The 19,758-nt window shown below is 37.5% G+C and overlaps 1 non-coding gene across 1 annotated transcript; it reads right to left on the bottom strand.

Moving 5' to 3' along the window:
* Positions 1–1,253: 1,253 nt before the first annotated feature.
* On the bottom strand, positions 1,254–1,360 carry LOC115851561 (U6 spliceosomal RNA). The gene has a single exon (XR_004038839.1). It is a non-coding gene; the product is annotated as a U6 spliceosomal RNA (small nuclear RNA).
* Between the last annotated feature and the right edge of the window lie 18,398 nt (positions 1,361–19,758).

The following is a 19,758-nucleotide window of genomic DNA, read 5'->3' as shown; positions in this document are numbered from 1 at the left end:
TTAAACACACTCATCAGCAATTGAAACTCTCTGCTTCCATGCAGACAACCATCTGTTTGTTGAATGCTCATTTCTGTGACATCTTTATTTTTTTTTAAATTAAAGAACATAGTACTTTATTTCCCCTCAAAATACCATGTTTACTCTCTAGGATATTATTCCTCCCTCTTTATTTCATTTAGATATAATACAAGACAATGTGTTGAGATAGATGTTATTTGCTTACAGTTAAAGGTACTTGACTATTAATAGTTGGTAAGCTGACAAAGGTGCAGGTGGTGTCAGATTTTTAATCGATTTGATTGCTGGCAGACTTGGGATAGGACTGGGAAACCCACTGGTTAAAATAAAAATCAGCTGCAATTAACAGTGACAGAGCGTTGGAGATTCTTTGTTTGCAGAACATCAACATTTCAATATTATTTACCCAAATTGTATTTTCAATAACGTTTAGCAGCCTCTTTAATACAGAAACAGGAATAGATCATCATGACAGTATACAGTGTAGGAAATGAAATGTTTTCATGATAACTGTCCTTTAAGAGCCAAAAGCATTTATCAAGAGTTTTTAAGTAACAAAAAAAAAAATTAACTTTTTTTTTTTGGTAGTAGAAGGCACTAGGAAATATCTTCAAATAACTAGATAGAGTGGAGGTTAAAATCATTAAGTAATATTTGACTGAAATGTTTGGTATTTACTTTAAAAGCTTATATGTTTGCATAAATATGGGGCAAATGCTCAAGAGCCACTTTAAAAAAACATATCTAGATTCAGTGTTCTACATGCCTTTTTTTGGGATAACTGAATTCATATTGCTAAATTTTTTCATGTCTTAGTTTATCATGAATAAATTTATTAGTAGTTTTACTTTTCCATACATTTCTTGAAATTTTACTTTAGAATATGGTATGTATTATAGGATCTTAGTAAACTATAATGTTAATTGTAAATCTGACTATGTCTTGAGAACATTATTTCCTTTAAAACCTGTGAGCTGAGAGCTTGGTATAACTCGCTTTGCTTAGCATTTTGATACAGAAGTATAAATGGAGCCCACAGAATGTCTGCATCTGTGGCTAAATGTTAGATACAGAGTACGTGAGAGGTGCAGAGTAGAAAAGAAAATATTCTTTTCAAATTTATTTCTTTAAAATAACACTAGTTAATTTGTCTACTAATAGTGAAAGGAAGGGTTGTAATCTAGAATATCATTGGCCTTCTTCCTCACGTATGAACAGGCTAATCCCAGATTAAATATATGGAACTCTTCACGAATCTGCGCGTCATCCTTGTGTAGGGGCCATGCTAATCTTCTCTGTATTGTTCCAATTTTTGTATATGTGCTGTCGAAGCAAGCACTCTGTGACGTCTTTACTGCGGTCACCCAGGATCTGGTTGGAACCCACCAGTGTTGGGAATGTACAACCATATGAGACAAGTCTTTTCATTTCAGAGAAGCTGTAATCCTTAGGAAGGCCTTTTTTGTATATTGAGCTGCAACCTGTCTCCTTGTGATATTGGCCCACTGATTCTTGTTCACCCTACAAAGCAGTGTTTCACAAAGTGTGCTCTGTAGATCACCTGCATCAGAGTCACCTGTGGTTCTTGTGGAAACGTAGTTCCTTGATTCTCCTCCACCCAGGGCCATTTGAATGGCAGCTGGTGGCTATGAAGCTGTGATCCCTGCTTTCATATGCTTTCATAAGCTCCCCCTGCACACGTAAGTTTGAAGATCAGTGCTCTGAAGCTGAAGAAAGTAGCAAGGTCAGTGTCTTTTATGCACCTAGCCTTTCGGATAGTTGGAAAGAGGTATTATTATCTCTGTTTCTCCATGTCATCTGTTCTCCAGACCAAGCCTCCGAGTTTTTTCAATTATCTCTCATATGAAATGGTTCCAAGTCTCATTCTCTTTGAAGTGTGCTTCATTTTAATGGAGTTTGTCCTAAAATGTGATGCTCAAAACTGCATATAAAGCTCCGGGTGTGCCCTGCAGTGGTGGGAGGTAGGGCAGAAAAAAGGGACCAGTTCCTTAGCACAGAAACTGTATTCTTGTAAGAGAAAACATTAATGAAATTAAATACATTTATTAGGTTCAAGAATATCAGTTAGCCTTTGAAATTTTGATCTAGAAAGAAATAGCTTAAATATAGCTGGATTTTCAAAGAGAAGAATATTCTTATGATAGCTTGAGCACTATGTATGGTAAAAGTTCATTACTCTGGACTGCCAATTTGGAATTTTTGGTAGTTGACACGGGGTTAAGATAAAGATGTCTTCGACCTATTTGTGTTAAGTGGATTCAGTAAGCAAAAAATAGTATAAAAGATTGCAAGGATGTAATAAACCTACTTGAGAGAACACATTTTTCAAGCATGTAGTCTGATATCATCTATTTAAGTATTCTTTATATATTACTAAAGTAATTTTTCTTATTTATGAAAGCAAGACTGCAAAAGTATCTACTTGCCAATGCTCTTTTTGGCCTAAGAGAATCTCATCGTATAGATATGAAAGAACAAAATTGCATTTATTTGAAGAATATAATTCATAGTTTTCACTAGTTTAGACTGGTCTCCTCCCCTACTTGTTTGAGTTGAATAAAAGTTGACTGCTTGGTAGACCAGCTAAGGGTTGATCATTTTCTTGATATAACTGAAGATGTTTACATCTTTGTCCTTCATATTGTAACTTGGTAGTTATTTCTAAATAACCTGGTAGAGCAGGTAACTTCTGAAAATGAAACAAATGCAGGACCATTTGTAAATCTTTCCCACTAAGTCATTTAATATTTAATGACAGTAGACCCTAGTTTCTCTGCTGCCTCTCTTACAAATCCTTAGTCTCCTTCCCATGGTTCCCCTTCCTCCTACCACTCTCTGAACTGGCGCCTGAGCTTCCTCTGACTAGCTCTCTTTCTTCTGGCACATTCGTTCACCCTCATGGCTTTTCCTCTGATTATCCTCTGCCAGTGACTTCCTGATCCCTATCTCTAGCTCCATCTTCTGGGCCAACAGCTGCCATTTGATTTCAAAAACAAAGTAAATGTTTATCAAGCATCTACTCTGTGGTCCTTTCCTAATAGTTATTTTATTTTCATAAAAATATTGTGAGGTAGGTTCGGTTACTCCTGTTCAAATATAGGGATACTGAGGCTTAGAAAGTTATGTTCAACATTACTTTAAACTCAACGTTAGTTTGTGAAGATCGTTTGGTTATTGTCTGTCACCATGATGTCTTCATGATGTTTGGAGACTGTCTACTTTTTGCTCAACAATAGTTTGTATAGAGTAAGCGCGAAATAAACATTTGAGAATGAGTGAGTGAATGGTCAGATATGCATTTTACAATTAGTTTGATCTGAGGAGTTCAAAAGCAGCAGGGAGACTAGGAAGCAATTGCAAAAACCCAGATAAGAGATGATATAGTTTGGTGGGGTGATGGGGTGCATGGTGATGGGGGCTTGGGGGACCATGCTCCTAGTTTACAGAAGAGAGGGTACTTCCTTCCGCGTAGAGAGAGCCTTGCAAAGATCTTTAGGCTCTCACACTCACAGGATTTGGAGATTGACTGGACTCCCAGTATCCTGGCCGGGTACAGGTACATGATGTTGCCACTGACTCAGTCTGAGAATATGGGAGAAAAATCTTCAGGTCTTTGAGCATTGTATTCTTCAAACACCATTATCATCATGTTATTCTCATTATCAAGAATCCATAATGACCTTCTACTGCACCCTTGGAACAGATACTGATTTCTTATTTTAGTACCCAAATAATTTGTTTTGGTATTCAATAATTTTTTACCTTCTCCTTCCTGATCCCAATCGGACCATAATCCCCTTAAGGGCTGGGACAATATCACATAGTTTTTGTTGTTGTTGCTGTTACTGTTACAGTACAGTTCCTAGCACAGTGCTTAGTAGTATGTGTGTGATACTAATTTGCTTAAAGGATTTGAAAAATGATGCCTTTGAAAGTCATGATTATAAGTATGGAGTGATTTAGAAAAACAATAATGTCACTCGTCTATGTTACAATTCATAATTATAGCAAAAACTTACATAGTATATTTTATATGATAGACATGAATTCTAAGTGCTTTCGTTCTATTGCCTCATTTAATCCTTATAACAACCCTGTAAGATAGATACCAGTATTATCCCCATTTTATAGGTGAGGCCACTGTGAAGATTAGAATATTGTTTAGGGTTGCACAGCTAGTAAATGTAGAGTTTCGATTTGAACCCAGGCAAGTCTGGCTTAAATGTATTCTTAACTACCATGTACACAGCACCTTAGAGATAACTCAGGATCCATTGATTAACACAGTTATAAGTAGTTATCCCATTTTTCAAAGATGAACACATGATTAAATGTTAAAGGTGATCAAAATCTATAATACTCTTGTGCAAACATATGTCCTTCTGTTTCTTCCATCGTCTAATATGCTCATGCTTATCATTGTTAAAAATAATAAAGATTTGCTGGGCTTCCCTGGTGGCACAGTGGTTGAGAGTCCGCCTGCCGATGCAGGGGACATGGGTTTGTGCCCCGGTCCGGGAAGATCCCACATGCCGCGGAGCGGCTGGGCCCGTGAGCCATGGCCGCTGAGCCTGCGCGTCCGGAGCCTGTGCTCCACAACGGGAGAGGCCACAACAGTGAGAGAGGCCCACGTACCTCAAAAAAAAAAAAATAATAAAGATTTGAGTAGTACTTTTGCATCTATAACTCATTTGATTGTTACAACAAATCATATAGTGTATTGTAAACATTACTATCCTCCATTTTTAAGAGGAAGATGACACAGCCAGTGCTAGAAGAGTAGAGATGAAGATCAGGGCTCCTGTTCCTAGTCCAGTATTTCCATAGCACTAGTGATTGGGTGTCTCACCCAAAGTCTTTCAACAAGAGCATACATCTTAGGGAACAAGCTAGAGAATCCAGTGTTACCATGCATATAACAAATATTGAATTTCCGGCTGAGATTTCCTAGGTCAGATGTATAAGTGGAAACCATTGAAATTCTATAAGAATACTTGCTAAATGTCTCAAAGTAATCCTATACTGTGTTTTGAATTTCTGAAACAATTAACTGTTTATGTCCTGATCTCCAGGAGTGGTCTTTCTTTAACAGTTAGAGGAAAGTTTTGTAGCTTAGTAACCATAACTTTTAAAATTAATTAATTAATTAATTAATTAATTTTTGGTTGCGTTGGGTCTTCGTTGCTGCGCGCAGGCTTTCTCTAGTTGCTGCGAGCAGGGGCTACTCTTTGTTGCGGTGCACGGGCTTCTCATTGCTGTGGGACTTCTGTTGTTGCAGAGCACGGGTTCTAGACACGTGGGCTCAGTAGTTGTGGCTCGCGGGCTCTAGAGTGCAGGCTCAATAGTTGTGGCACACGGGCTTAGTTGCTCTGCGGCATGTGGGATCTTCCTGGACCAGGGCTTGAACCCGTGTCCCCTGCATTTGGAGGCGGATTCTTAACCACTGTGCCACCAGGGAAGTCCAACCATAACTTTTTACCACCTTGTTGAATTGCTGTTATTATTGTTATTAATTTTTGTGATTTGGTGACTTGAACTTAAATAATTAATTCACCAGTAATCAGTCTTGGCTCATCAATTCACCAAAATAAGGGAAAATAATAGTATGTATCTATCTCTTAACGTTGTTCTCAGGATTGACTAGATTAATTTGTGAAATGCTTAGAACGGCTCCTAGTCCATAGCAATATTCAGTAAATGTAAACTATTACTATTACCATTGTTATTATTAACATAAATGTTAATAGCCCTTAACAATGATCTTCTCTGGACAGTATTGCATTTTAGATAGTGGCACCAAGGAGAAAAAGGTTATCTATGTAGCCAGCTATCTTTGAGAACTCATTTGGAATCTTTCATCCCTTATTTTCTCTTATATCTTTGTTGACCCCATTTATATTATTACAGTCCCCTGTTAGAACTGATAACGTCCCTGATTTTACTTTCTGTTATATAAACGTAGAAATTTTTCCCCCAGGTGTATGTTTTGGGTGACATCTGGAACCTAAGTACCATAAGTTCAAATGTAGAGCAAATAAGGATCTAGTTGTAGTTTAAAAAGCATTTTATTGCTCTTGACTACCAGTTAACAATTTATTAATTAGAGAAGATAAAAATTTTAGTTGTCTTTATCAAGTGTACCTTACAGGATTGATGCCTCTGTGTTAACCTTATTTTGTGGTGATAGCTTCAACTACTTTTCCATCTGTTATGTTACTTGACATTAATATTATTTAACAAATCAAGAAATAGAATATTCAAAACAAAGAAGTCTACAAGAAAAAGATTTTGACTCATGAAAGGGGTACCCCTAACTTTCCTTGCTGGGTAGAATGAATCATTACTGGGTAATGAACTCAGGACAAAGTTTTTCAAACAAAATGTAATATTTTCATTTTCCTTTTTCTTTGAATTTCACTCTTATGGATTTGTGGTTATAATGAAACATCCTTCATATTTAATTCAGAGCTGTCTTCTGTGACTGGAGCCATTTCTATGCCAAAGCTACAGGCTTCAAAGATGCCTGGCTGTGTACACTGGGAAGTTGGTGTGAATAACTGAGCCAATGGACTGTGGTGTTCTCTAAGACCAGTGGAGCAATAGTCAAGATTCCTCCCAATCCTTGGGAATTTCTTTCCTTCTCACTTCCTGCCCTTGTCTCCTTCCTCCATTTTTACCTTCCTTGTCTATTTCCTTTTCCTTTGATATTGTCAATTTCTTTACTCTCTTCTTCTTGGCTTCTATCATCGATCCATTTTTCCCTTCCCTTCACCCTTCCATCCTGTCTTCTTCTCTCCATTATTTATTTCCATGTAGGCAATTCTGTGGCAGTTTGTAAATCCAAAAGGCAAACTGCTACTTCAAAAACTAAGGGACTGGGCTTCCCTGGTGGGGCAGTGGTAGAGAATCTGCCTGCCAATGCAGGGGACACGGGTTCGAGCCCTGGTCTGGGAAGATCCCACATGCCGTGGAGCAACTAGGCCCGTGAGTCACAACTACTGAGCCTGGGCATCTGGAGCCTGTGCTCCTCAACTAGAGAGGCCGTGATAGTGAGAGACCCGCGCACCGCGATGAAGAGTGGCCCCCGCTTGCCACAACTAGAGAAAGCCCTTGCACAGAAACGAAGACCCAATACAGCCAAAAATAAATAAATAAATATTAAAAAGAAAACAAAAAAAAAAAGACTAAGGGACTAAGGCTAAAACATTTGTTCAGGTAATCTTTCTGTCCTTGCTTGCTTGTCCTACTTCCATAAGGATTCAGTTACAACATAGCTTTTAGCTGTTGGTTTACTCTTGCATTTACAATCCTGTTCCTGGCCCTACCCATTTATACTCTGCATCTTTATGTGATCTCACTCTTATTCACTAGTAAGCTGCTGAGTTCTGCTCTGTATCACCTTCTGTGTCATGCATCAACCTAGCTGTCCTATGGTGAGCCCTTCACTGGGCCTGCCCAACCTACTTCAGGCGGGGCACAGCCATCTCCCAAGCTCACTCCTTCCCTGATCTTTGCTAAGGAAGCCTTATTCATTCATTCAACAAGTATTTACTGAGCTCTATACATAATAATAAAGTTAAGAGCAACAGGCCTTTGCTCTTTTTACCTATTGAGTGTTTTTTTTGTTTTTTATTTAGTTTCCCACTATAAATTCTATTGAATCTAAGAAAGCAAATATTGTTATACATTTCATCTGGCCTCCTTCAAATAATACTGAATAATTGATTTCTGCACAAAATTTAACCCAACAGACATTTTCAAGTATAATCCACGTGGCACCAAACACTTAACTCATCTCGTTTATTGGCTCTAAATATGATGTCCTTATAAGATTAAAGAAACAAACAAAATTCCTGAAAGATTGACAGAATTCTTCATTTCTGGTTCAGACATTTTGGTTTTGCTTAGAGCCTAAGCCTTAGATAGATGCAATAAGAATTCAGTAATATGTACATTTCCCTCAATTATTATTCGGTGGTTGTATATGTTTATCAAAATGTGGAAAAACTACATGAAAGATATTAAGTCCACAAGGAATCTGCCTTATCTCAAAGTGCACACATTTGCAGAAAAATAAGTTTTCCAAAGCTGTGTGTGTTGAAGTAATGGAAGAGAAATCACCCTGGCTCTAGTAAAATGACCATTTTGGAATATGCAACCCAAATGAAAAAATAGTAGACTTCTTTGAGTCTGGTGTCGTTTGTACCTCAAAGCAAAAACACCACATTGCTTAGGACATTAAACAGGGAAGTTATATGAAAAGGCTGAAAATAAGCAGTCTTCTAATTTCCCACTAAACCATCCTGGCTTGTGCCTAAGATTAAGATGCAGTATCTTCTCTTAATGAACCTCTTGATGGTAAAGACTTAATACGAACAGAGTCTCTGTGGCATGCATTATTTCATCTATTCCTTTTTCGTTTTGATGTAGATATTAGTGTTTCCATTGCACTGGTGAGAGCTCCAAAAGGATAGATTTGTTGTTCAAGGTCACCGCGGCAGAGATGCTGTTCATACCTAGGTTTGTTTGACTCCCAAATCCATGCTTTTTCCCACTATACATTACTTTTTTTTCTCCTGTTTGTGAAGTTGAAGGAATAAAGTAACTCTGTCATCCATATTTGCTGCAAAGTGTTGCTCACTGGCAGGGCCTGAGGACAGCCTTACAACCTCCCCTCTTGAGGAGGTCCTAAAACCCTACTGTAGTCCAAAGAACAAAAGGTGCAGGATTAGGAATAGAAAGCCTCCCTAGGCACAGGAATGATGGAAGGGGATATCAGAGACCCATTTACAACACTGTTGTAAAACAGGTGCAGTGGAAAGCTGGTAGAAAAGTCCCATCAGGAAGGTTAAGAAAAGAGGCAGATGAAGAACTGATGGGGCTGGAGGACGGGTGGGTAGAGTAAAGAAAGAGAATGTGGCTCAAAGGTGAAGAGAGGAAATGGTTAGAGAAGGGAGAATGAATGAAGATTATCAGGAAGACACAAGTAGGGCTTGTGGTGAGAGGAGAGGGTGGAGGGCAAGGCAGAGATGAGAGGGGGAAGAAAATTTGCCTAGAGAACAAAGAAAAGAATAAGCACAGTTTTATCTCCATTAGAAAAAATGGAAATTTGTCTTTGGTGACAGGTTGTTCCAACCCATTGTGTTGTGCTAAGATATTGAATTATCTCAACTGTTTGCCATTAGAAAAGTGTAGATTCCCGGGGCCACTTTATAGCCAATGCTTAATAACGTGCCTAAGCTTGTGGTATATACTGTATGCAGTGAGGAGATGAAAATAGCATGTGATGGTAGCCACCTAATTTCTCATCAATTAGCCAGAATCTTTCTTAATTAAAAGAGTATGCAGAGATGAAAAATAATAATTTTACAAAGCATAAAATAACTCATCTCTTGGGGCCAATTATATGTGATTCATAGATTTCTTAGAGATGAATTATAGCTTAAAATATAACATGTAGATTCTTCACCAGGTTTTAACAGTCCTGTTTAAGTTTGTTCGAAACTTTGGTAAACTTCCTTAGATATCCAAAGGTCATACTAGGTTCACAGCCCATTTTACGGAGGTTTGAAAATCTTTCAGCAATGATGAATTGGATTTCAGTTGAACTGCATGCAAACTTGGGCCAAGTTTTAAGGGAACACTGTTTAGTTCTTTCAGGTAGAAGCCAGGTGAAACTCAAAGGGTCCAAAGTGGGTTTTGCTTTGAGTTTCTTTGGGGTTCTGCTTGAACTTGACACTCAAAGTGAAACTCAGGAGATCTGAACCTCTTGCAAACTCAGGCTCAAAGGGAGGTTTTTGGAAGCAAACTTGCATGTTGAAAATGCTGAGCTAACAGTGCTAATTGGTGCTTTAGTTTGCTTTACCCAACCCTCTGAATAGAGTTTCATCTGGAAAAAAAAAAAAATTTCTGTTAGCAGGTCTAGAGTTTAGTAAAGATTTGCAAGAGGACTTTGGTCTTGCTGACAGATTATATGCAACGAGGAGAATGCACAAATTGCCATAATGCTAGATTAAAAAGAACAGTCGACTGGATCAGACAAGTCCTAATATCACATCCCTGTATTGGGACTAAAAGCATTCGGGAGCAACTCAGTTTATCTGGGCAATTCAAGTGAAATCTGAGTGTATTACAAGCATTACCTAAATAGTTGCTACACTATAGATTTGACCAGTGACATGAAAATCTTCTCTTACTTATGAGAATGAATAACTGGAAAGAAAACCCTCCACACCGCCCCCCACCCCAATTAAACAGATCCACAAAGAGCAATCTATGACAGTTCTTTAATATAAAGTCACAATAAGCCTATAGGTGAGCCAATCGCCAAGACATTTTGTAAGATATACTTCTGATCTGATAAGGGGTTAGTGCTAGAGCAGAGGGGATTTAATTTAGTTTTGGCAAATATATCTGAATATTAAACTTAACAGAAATGAGGGTGTTTTTTTTTGAGAAAGGAAACAAGTTGGCAGAATTTTGGCATATCAACAAAAGGAAATCACACAAAGAAAAGGATTAGTCAAAATAAAGATCAAATGAAGATCAAAAATAAATTGGCTTCCATCCAGGAAACATTTACTGCATTTTACAAGCAGGTCTTTCCTTCCCAAGTGTGAAGAACAGAGGAACCACCTGATCTTCCCCTAAAGGTCATCAAGCATACCACATGCCAGGAAGAAATGCTCCCAAGCCCCTGAGAAAGCCCAGCATAGGTGGTGTATTGAAAGTTGCACCTCGTAAGCATCAAACCATAAACAACATGGGGGCAATGAATGGTGGTAAGCAGATTCTAAGGAAGTGATGTACCAGCTATCCAGCTATTCATACTTCAGAAGTACACAGTAGGTGCTTTAACAAATTGAATAAACCATATCTATCTTATCTGTTGTCTGTCTGTCTCTCTCTGTTTATCGTCTTTCTATAAAGTAGACATTCTGGAAGATATTGTACTTTTTCAGGCTTCAAAGGATCCTGTTTGATGCGTCATTATAACCAACACCACATAATCTGTGGGGCTCAGTACAAAATGAAAATGCAGAAAACTTGTTCAAAAGTCAGGAAGAAATGCTGTTAAAGGTATTATATATAAGGCTCTTTCATTCTTCTGGGGTCTCTGTCTCCACTTACTGTGTTTTTAAATTTCCTGCTTAATGTCACTTTAAGTAAAGAAAAATTAAAAATTGAAATTATTAGCATGAATCTTTTATTTTTATTAAAAAAACTTTTTTTTTGGCTGCGTTGAGTCTTCGTCGCTGCACGCAGGCTTTCTCTAGTTGTCGTGAGCAGGCCCAACTCTTCATTGTGGTGCATGGGCTTCTCATTGTGGTGACTTCTCTTGTTGCGGGGCACGGGCTCTAGGGTGCGTGGGCTTCAGTAGTTGTGCCTCAAGGGCTCTAAAGCGCAGGTTCAGTAGTTGTGGCACACGGGCTTAGTTGCTCGGTGGCATGTGGGATCTTCCCAGACCAGGGCTCGAACCTGTGTCCCCTGCATTAGCAGGCGGATTCTCAACCACTGCACCACCGGAGTAGTCCTATTAGCATGAATCTTACTGCTCATCTTCATTTTGTTCATGGCCAATCTTAAATGCAAATTTAAGAGCGTTGACTGTGTATGCATAACTACTGAAATTGCATAGTTTGTATTTTGTAGTTCATCTGTACTCTTTTCATTCTTACCAGAACAGTGGAAAGGTTTCACAGAATTAACTCAACTGTTTTTATTTCACATCTTGATATGCACACATTCTACCAGCACTCTCTACCTTCAGTTTACTGATGAGTAAGGAAGGACTTAAAAAAAAATCAACTAGAGGATTTACAGATGGCTTACTGGAGAAGGTGACATCCAAAGATAGTAGGAGTAAACTATAGACATGAGAGTTTCAGGATTATATCATTCTGGTAAAGAGGCAGGATTTCTGTATGAGATTAAATAAGCATTAGCACATTTGATGATTTTATTTTTGTCTTATATTTTCTTGTTCTTGAGTCTTTTGGATTCTCTGTAATCAAATGACACATTTTATAAATGAGGTGTTCATATTCATCCTGGAAATTTGATCACCCTCAGCAAACTTCAGAGTCATTCAGAAACTTCCATCGTTTGGTCACGGATTATAAACTGAATCTTGACTAAACTATTCAGAAAAACATTCAAGATGTGTTGGCAGTTTGAATACTTTTTCTAGAACCATGCCTAAAAAGAAATTCTACAAAGAACACTAAATCCTAGACTCCACAAAGGAGCTAAAAAATGGAAGGATTCTGGAAATTGAAACATTATTTCAATCTGATAGGTGACCTTCGGTGAAATCAATTCTCAGGTCTTTGCAATAATATAATCATTCTACTTGTGTAAGAAACTAATTGAGGCTACCATTTTAGGAAACCATTAGCTTTGGTGTTTATTGCACTGATTAATTTTTTAGATGAAGAAATACAAATAAGTTTTTATTTTTTTAATACAATAACCTATTAAATTTTATTTATTTATTTATTTTGGCTCCATTGGGTCTTCATTGCTGCACGTGGGCTTTTTCTCTGGTTGTGGCGAGCAGGAACTACCCTTCGTTGTGGTGTGCGGGCTTCTCATTGCGGTGGCTTCTCTTGTGGTGGAGCACAGGCTCTAGGCGTGCAGACTTCAGTAGTTGTGGCATGCAGCCTCGGTAGTTGTGGCTTGCGGGCTCTAGAGCTCAAGCTCAGTAGTTGTGGCACACGGGCTTAGTTTCTCCGCATCATGTGGGATCTTCCCGGACCAGAGCTTGAACCCATGTCCCCTGCATTGGCAGGCGGATTCTTAACCACTGCACCACCAGGGAAGTCCCAAATAAGATTTTAATATTCTCTTAAAAAGTGTGATATACAAATTTCTGAGTTTGAAATGCATTTACTCTTCAAATTGTTTCACTATATTGCAGATAAACATACTGCATGCTGAACCTAAATTACTTACACACACATGTACTCATCTTACTGGCATATGCAAGTAAATAGATATATCTACTTAAGGAACTATTATACAAGGATGGTTAGGTTAGATGAACGTGAAAAGGAAGGGAAAAACATTCTCAAGACGCATACAGTAGTATCTCTTTAATTTTGAAGTCTCATATATCTGGGCCATGCAGGTAGCTGATAAACTGGCCCAACGTGAAGTGATGAAGCACGGAGCTAACCCTTGGGGAAAAAGTCTGCACAGAATCTGAAGAACTTATGGCCTATACATTTTTATTGAAGGTGTAAGTCCAAGAGCTAGAGTAGAAAACACAGTTTTGCTTAACCACACCATTAGAGTTGAATAGATCATCTTTAAAAATCAAAATGAAAAAGAAAAGAGGAAAATGGAGGCTGGACAGCCAGTTATGTGAGAGCATGTTTATAATGAGGGCATAGGTCCAGTCACCACTATGCACTCCATGGCCACATATATTCCCCTAAATCATAACCTCAGAGCTATGCTTCATTAGTCATATGGGTAATCACAGAAGAAAATGTGGGTTAGTTTGTGCAGATGAAACACTACTCCAGGAAGAAACAGCCCAAAGTGTGTGCTCTGGAGACCATGGTTCAGAAACATTTTACACAAGGGAGAAACGTAAACAACAAATGCCATATGCTTTTGAATTGTTTTAATAGTAGAGATAGCTTTCCACTTTCATTCAGTTTCCCTTGGGACCAAGCATCTGGTCCCCAGCTACATACAACAATGACCACAAACCCTGTATTTAGTAGGTCTACACTTACTTGTTAAACAGAAATAAATTGTCCGTTTAAATTTTTATTTATTATGACCTAGAACTTACCTCAATTATCTGCCTTACTTTTACCTTACAAGTCTGATGAGGAAAGAAGAGTATAATATTGACAGACGTTTTTGGACTTGACTTCTGGGAATATTTATTTGTGATCCTCTTTTTTGCATGTGTGTAAGTTTCTTTGTGGAAAGGACGGCCTTAAGAAGCAAGTGGTCTGCTTTAGTGGTCTGTTTCTGTAGTCTTGCCAGGCAGTGTCTATTCATTTCTTCATAGCCAGACCTAAATGCCATTGATAATGGCAGAGGCATATGTGACAGCGCAAGAAAAATGTCCATCAGATTAATCTGAATCAGTAAGTCCAAGCCTGCTTTTATTCCTGGAGTTTTCACTAATGTGTTTTTATAAATTTTAGAAAGTAGCAAAAATTGAGCAAATAAATGCTTAGTATTATCATGAAAATAGTTTGATCTTGTGGACGCTCAAAAGGATCTTGTGGTCCCCAGATAATACTTTGAGAATCATTTCTTTGACAGTGATTATCTCCTTAGTTGATTAATAGCATTAAGGGTAGCATACTATGCACTTCATCTTTACCTTGCTTGTTTTTCACTTAACAGTGTGTTCTAAAGATCTATCACCAAAGATCTATCCACATCAATGCAAGGAAAGCTTCTTAACTTGCTTTTTAACAGCCTACTATTCCATTGTCTGGATTTATCATAATTTATTGTAGTAGTTCTCCTTTGATAGACACATGGGTTCCCTTTGCCCCATTTAAAATTTTTCCCATAATAAACAATAACAATGAATTACCTCGTAAATAACAGCGTTTTATGTACAAGCAGGTATAATTGTAGGGGAAAATTGTAGAAATGGAATGCAAGTTGCAGTTTGTCAAGTCTGCCCTTCATGGAGTTTGCTCCGCTTTGCACGCCTGCCCAAGGTACATGAACAGACTTTCTTCCCAAAGGTATTGCTGGGAGCTTTGCTAATCTGGTAGGTGAGCAGTATTATCCTAGAACAGTTTAAATGTGCATTTCTCTTGTTATGAGTAAGGTTGAACATCTCTTCATGTGTGAGGACCCTTTGTATTTCCTTTTCTGTGAACTGTAGTTTTTCTTTTAGATTGTTGATCTTTTCCCAATTTCTAGGGGTTTTTAGAGGATTGGAGAAAGTACATAGGGGCCTTTAAAGTATTGTTCCTGCCGTGAATTTCAAATGCTTTATCTCAATTTGTCATTTGATTTTAGATTTGCTCCTGGTGTCTTTTGCCATGTAGAACTTTTCCACTTTTATGTAGTCTGCTTTATCAACCTTTTTCTTATCCTCGTTTTTGCATTTTGAGAATTGGTTTAGAAAGGCTTTTCCTATCCCATAGTTGTAAAGGAATGCACTGAAATTTTCTTCTTGTACTATTACCTTCTTATACCATGGTTTACATTTAATCATTGGCACATTTGTAGAGGACCTTTGTGTACAGTGTAAAAGATTAATCCAATTTAGTATTTTTCTATATCCTACCCACTTTTCACAACACCATATATTGGAAAAGCCCATCTTTTCCACACTGAATTGAGAAGTAACCTTTATCGTGTAATAAATTCTTGAATATATTTGGTTCCAGTAGTATATGAAAAAAAATTAAAATCTCATAAACCAGTAGGATGTGTTCCAGCAATGCAGGAATCACTTAATATTAGACAATGTATTTATGTAACTTATTAGATTAGGAGATGTTCCACCCACCATGGTGATAAATGTCAATAGTAAGATCAAATTGACTGAGGAACCAGACAGAGACACCTCCTGATAAATCAAGAAAATTTCGTTATCTGGAACCTGCAGAAGGAAGTCATTGCAATCAGTATACACAGCAAAGAGGCCAGCAGCATTCTCCAATAACAGACAGAGGACACTGGCAGATGTACAATTGCAGATAGTAAGTCCAAAAGAGTTAGAGCCCCAGGAGAACTCCTAGAAGTTCAACTGACACCCTCCATGTCCAGCCTCATATTCCTGTGGCTGCAACAATTTTCCTGCAGACCAGAGTGGATATTTGTGAGGAACCGTGTCATCAGCGTCAGGTATCTCATCAGTCTTGGTGGAACCTGATACATACTAGACTACCTGGCACAGTATAAGACAGTGTGCTTTATTCAGTATACTTATCCACCTCGGCCTCTTCAAGATACACATCCTATTCCAATTATTTTTCTAAACTTAGAGCTGTGGAAAAGAAAAAGCATCAGTTATAAATTTCTTTGGTAGTAATGTTAACAACCTCTTAGCTGTAAGACCTACCCTATAAAGAGAAAACACATATAATTATCTCAACAGATGTAGAAAACAATTTGCTGGTAAAGAAAAACTCACAAAAATAGAAATCTTAATAAACTAAGACTTTACCAAGAACTTATAGCCAACATTCTTATGGTGAAATATTAGGAGAATTCTTACAAAGACAAGAATTTCTGCTAAACTACTACCATTTAGTATGTATTGAAGGCCCTTAAAAATACACCAAGAAAAAGAAATTGAAAATATAAATATAAAAAGGGAAAAGGGAAAATTGCCACTTACAGGAAATATGATACCTATACAGGAAATTTAAAAAGAAGCAATAGGGCTTCCCTGGTGGCGCAGTGGTTGAGAGTCCGCCTGCCGATGCAGGGGATGTAGGTTCGTGCCCCAGTCCAGGAGGATCCCACATGCCGCAGAGCGGCTGGGCCCGTGAGCCATGGCCGCTGAGCCTATGTGTCCGGAGCCTGTGCTCCGCAACGGGAGAGGCCACAACAGTGAGAGGCCCACGTACCGCAAAAAAATAAAATTAAATAAAATAAATAAAAATTAAAAAAAAGAAGCAATAGATAAAGTGTAATATCTGAGTCCATTAAAGTGGCCAGATACAAAATTAAGATACAAAAATAGTATTCTATATAATAACAATAACTGATAAAATAATGTAAAAGGAAAAAAGTCTTACAATATCAACAATAATAAAAAATTATTAAGATAATAATAATAAAAATAATAATAATAATAATAAATGAGTGAGATACATATGAAGAATGCAATCAAACTTTTCTTAAGGTTGTCAAAGAAGACATGAAAAAAATGGAGAGATAAGCCTTGTTCTTCAATGGGAAGACAATATTATAAAAAATCCCTTTAATTCTAAACCAATTAATTTGTAAGTTTAATGCAATCCCAAATACAATATTACCAGAATTTTAAATGAAGTTTAATTTTTAAATTTCTCTGGAAGATAATTCAAAGAGAAAAATATGCAAAAATATTTAATAAAAGATTAGGGGAAAATCACAGTCACTGGAACTTCTATTACTATATATGAAAACCTAAAGCTTTACTAATGAAAATAGTATGATATTAGTGTTAAAGTGGACATAAAGATCAATAGAACAGAATAACTAGCCCAGAAGTCAACTCTATTTGTATATAGATATTATGTGGTAATTTGAATCTAAAGGGAAAGGTTAATAAACATTATTGGAAAATTTAGCAAATGATTCAGAAAAAATAAGGCTAGACACCCTACCTCAATTCATATACAAAAACATATTCAAATTTCAGATGGAAGAGGAGCTATACATAAACAAAAACTAGGAAGTAAAAGTTAGATGATTTCCAACTTGCCTACTTAATAAATTAAAATGGGATATATTAAGAACTGGGCACATAATAGGCCCTCAATAAATAGAGACTCTTTACCTTCTTCTTCTTACAATGCCCAGCACGTGGTAATATTGTCTATATAAATATGTTCAGAAAAGGTGATACCCTTTGCTCATCATTTAAGTCATCTTTTACTGTCTCTAGCCTTCGGTCTAAGCAGGAGCATCTCCTTATGGTAGGTTCTCTAATACATTGTTTGTCTTGTAAAATATAGCAATCGCTTAGAGTCACAGCACATCATGGATCAAGAATGCTCCTTTAGGATCTAATTCCTCAGATATAATTTAATTTTTTGTGCATTCTTGTATAGCTAGAGTGCCCATGGCTAGCACACAAATGGTCTGCTCCGTTTCCAAACAGCCTGAGTGTTTTCTGAGAAACAGAGATGAGTAAATGTTTGTTGTAGTTAAACCAATAGTCAGTCCCAGACTGCTCTCCTACTGGGACATTAAAATATTCAGAATGATTGTCTATCTTCTTCAGAGTAAAGATAAAATGGACTAACCATTGGGAGAAAATAGGCATAATAAAAGTAAAGCATTCATTTGACTAAATGCTACAGGCTCTTTCCCATAGCCCACATAATTTTAGCAGTTTTGTGTCGTATTTTAAGTATTTTTTTTTTTGATGATAAAGTTTCAATGCAAAGAGCTTTCAATGGCTAAATTTTGAAATTTTTCACAATTCAGTCCATATACACCAACTCCCATAAACTAGTACATGTTCTATATCAATGTGTGCTTATTTATTCCATATTTGCTTATTGTTGTTTGTAAATCTAATAGACATTTATTGAGAACATAAAAGGTTTTTTTTTTTTTTTTTTTTTTTTGCGGTACGCGGGCCTCTCACTGCCGCGGCCTCTCCCGCTGCGGAGCACAGGCTCCGGACGTGCAGGCTCAGCGGCCATGGCTCACGGGCCTAGCCGCTCCGCGGCATGTGGGATCCTCCCGGACCAGGGCACGAACCCGCGTCCCCCGCATCGGCAGGCGGACTCTGAACCACTGCGCCACCAGAGGAGCCCTAAAAGGGGTTTTCTTTTCATATTTTTGGTATCTGACCCTCCAAAGCAGGGAGTGTTGCCTAAGTATGCTGAAGTTGTCAAAACCTAGTATATTCTCTATGGACACCTGCTCCCCTTAAATCAGTGTAAAGCTACATCACATCAACATTTTTGGTGGTAAGTTTCTTAATCACTACGTGGATGTTGTAAATATCTAATAGGATAAATCAAATAAAATGCATGTTGATTATGAAGTGAAATTGGAAATCATACAATAAAGTAAATAAAATCAGTGAAAGCAATGATGGAAAACTTTTGATTTATAGACAAAGCTATTGACAAATGAGGACCTGGTAGAATTGGATCAATTAATAGCCAAAGAAGAAATAATTGACAAGAATGATAACATAATAGGCATTTCAAAGAAACTTATTTGCATGTCAATGTACTAAGAGAGCACTTTGGGAAATTAAAACTCTCGAATAATTTTCAATGACTCTTACTATGATCTTTTTGCAAATATGGCAGATTGTACACCTTGCTAGCCTGCATCTTTGTCAGAAAAATTACCTTAAAAAGAATCAACTCAATTCATTCTTTGTTCTACTGATTACTGCACAGCTACAATTTTAACATGTATACTGCTAAACAGAGATGAAATAGTTTTATAAGTTTTGGTTTTATTTTTCAAAATAGGATAAATAATCTTTCATTTACTCTAGACAAAATGACATTTTATTTCCTATTTTATGTAGATTCACTTTAAATGAGCTTTTTCCAGGACAAATTATCCCGTGATAATGAAGACTTGCTATTTGGTAAACCATTACCTCTACCCTGGAAGAAACTACGGAGAACAAATTGAATAGGACAGAATCACTATGCTAAAGATGCAGGCAATTGAGTCAATATATATAACATTTCCTAGTTTTCTTATTCTTTCAGGTCATGCACACTATTTTTTTTTTTAAAAGAATCTTTTCTTTTTTTAAAAATTTATTTATTTTTGGCTGCGTTGGGTGTTTGTTGCTGCATGCGGACTTTCTCTAGTTGCGAGGAGCCGGGGCTACTCTTCGTTGCGGTGCGCGGGCTTCTCATTGCAGTGGCTTCTCTTGTTGTGGAGTACGGGCTCTAGGGTGCGCAGGCTTCAGTAGTTGTGGCACACGGGCTCAGTAGTTGTGGCTTGTGGGCTCCAGAGCGCAGGCTCAGTAGTTGTGGCACACGGGCTTAGTTGCTCCGCGGCATGTGGGATCCTCCCGGACCA

Source organism: Globicephala melas, chromosome 14 (assembly GCF_963455315.2).
Source record: "Globicephala melas chromosome 14, mGloMel1.2, whole genome shotgun sequence".
NCBI classification, from domain to species: domain Eukaryota; kingdom Metazoa; phylum Chordata; class Mammalia; order Artiodactyla; family Delphinidae; genus Globicephala; species Globicephala melas.
This window is presented reverse-complemented; position numbering and strand designations above follow the sequence as displayed.